Source organism: Penaeus vannamei, chromosome 20, assembly GCF_042767895.1.
Source record: "Penaeus vannamei isolate JL-2024 chromosome 20, ASM4276789v1, whole genome shotgun sequence".
Lineage (NCBI taxonomy): Eukaryota > Metazoa > Arthropoda > Malacostraca > Decapoda > Penaeidae > Penaeus > Penaeus vannamei.
Window position 1 is genome coordinate 37,310,285 of NC_091568.1, and position 2,500 is coordinate 37,312,784.

The 2,500-nt window shown below is 22.0% G+C and overlaps 1 protein-coding gene across 25 annotated transcripts in view; it reads left to right on the forward strand.

Moving 5' to 3' along the window:
- The window catches only part of Zir (dedicator of cytokinesis), a 58,005-nt gene extending 57,778 nt beyond the window's left edge, over positions 1-227 (forward strand). For all 25 annotated transcript variants that reach the window (XM_070135457.1, XM_070135469.1, XM_070135465.1 and 22 more), the window contains one exon: positions 1-227. This exon is cut by the window's left edge and continues 889 nt beyond it. The gene's annotated coding sequence lies outside the window, so the exon portion shown is untranslated.
- Positions 228-2,500: the final 2,273 nt, after the last annotated feature.

A 2,500-nucleotide genomic window follows, 5' to 3' on the forward strand; every position in this document is an offset into this window, starting at 1 on the left:
AATGTATACTGACTTACGACAAATAAGAAATATAAATTCAGTTCAAATGTAAGAGTGCACACTCTTGTAGAACATTAGCTTTATATTGTAAGCAGTATTACAGCATCTGATGATTCCTTATAAATGATTCCATTTTATGGTATATTCTATTACTTATATGTTATATATTTCATGTGAGTCTCAGTTATATTTATATGTCAAAATGAATAATAAAATTTTGATGTCTCTTTTCTAATTTTCTATCCTTCCTTTGTTTTATATACACATATATACTTACATACATGTATATATGTGTGTGTGTCTACATATGTATGTGTGTGTATATATATATATATAATTATGTATGTATGTATGTATGTATATATGTATGTATGTATGTAATCATGAATTTATATCTACCACCGATGATATCAGTGTTATATATATATATATATATTTTTTTTTTTTACAATGTATTCTACTACGTAAATGTTGCAAATCTGAGGAAATTTTCAAAATAGTAAAGAGTACACAATTCAAATAAAATTTCTATCCCACAACATGACCATGAAACTTAATTGATAGTAGTGCCACCTCCCAAGTTTTTTGAGTTTAAGGAAACCCTGAGAAAACCCAATTTTGACTTACCTAATTTTAAAATGAGTAGCATGACTCAGCAGTTGTAAGGCTCATGGAGTGGGTTGAATTTATCCCTGATGAGTAATCATACAAACAATTTTATGCAATTCTTTTTATTGTATAAAATAAGTAACAGATGGGCAGCATATCACAAAGGGTTCTTATACGTAAATGCTAAGAAAAATAAGGCATATTCTCTTCTACCCTGGTTCAAGTCTTAATGTTGATTGTAAATTTATAGCCACCCTTAGCTTACTAATCAATAATCATTAATCATTACTATAACCACTAAAAACATGAGATGGGACTGAGACACACAATGATATTTTCTGTTTTTTACACTGAAAAATTGATTAATCTTTCCTTTCTTTCATAATTTTCCTTTCTTATACTCTACTCAGAATTGTCTCCAACTAATTCCATAGAAGTATCCACGGGCCCACTCAAAAAGTAATAAACACATATTTCAATATATATATAACAAGGCTGGTGTCATGGTATATGGTGTCGCCTTATTTTCCACAACCTTTCCTTCTCTGTGTTCGGGTTGAAGCAACGACAAGACTGCTTATAATGATAAAAAGAAAAAGAAATTGTTGGAGTTTGGCAATTCTACGTAGTCCATAGAGATACAGTTATAACCAATACATCTTTTAAATGGCAAAGTAATATCGATCTCGACATCTATATAAAGGTATATGTATGTGTGTATATATTCATATATATGTGTAATATATATATATATTATAATGTTTATGTATATATTTATGAATATATATATATATATATATATATATATATATATATATATATATATATATATATATATATATATATAATGCACATACAAGTATATACACAAGTATATAAATTTATATATATTTACATACATATGTAACACACATATAGATTATACCTATCTATCTATCTATCTATATACATACATAAATACATACATACATACATATATATATATATATATATATATATATATATATATATATATATATATATAATAAACATATACATTATATATATACATATATGTTATGTATATATATATATATATATTATATATATATAATATATATATATATATATATATATATATATATATATATGTATATATATATATATATATATATATATATATATATATATATATATATATATATATATATGTTATATGTATATATATATGTATATATGTATATATATATGTATATTTATATATATATATATGTATATATATATATATATATATATATATATATATATATATATATATATATATATATATATATATATATATATATATATATATATATATATATATATATATATATATATATATATATATATATATATATATATATATATATATATATATATATATATATATATATATATATATATATATATATATAACATGTATATATAATATATAATATATATATACATACATATATATATATATACATATATATATATATATATATATATATATATATATATATATAATGTATGTATGTATATATACATATATACACATATATGTAGGAAGAAATATTAAAGAAAAGTGAATTGGAAAAAAAGAGCGAAATCAGGAAAAAATTATATTCTCTTGTAACTTATGATTTAATTGATAATGATTGATTAATCAATGCATTTGGAACTACCATAAGATTTTTGTTTGGCATTACATTTTCTCTAGTACTTCTCGTTATGCCCATTGACTTTGAATACTATTGAGTTCCAATGAAGAATTTTGAATCTACGAGAATTCTTTAAGGGAATTCAAGAACGAAGCGGTAATAGAAACGGAAAAAATCCGTGCTGCTTATCCTGAAAATCATCTTGTGGAAACGGATCCGTTCCTCTA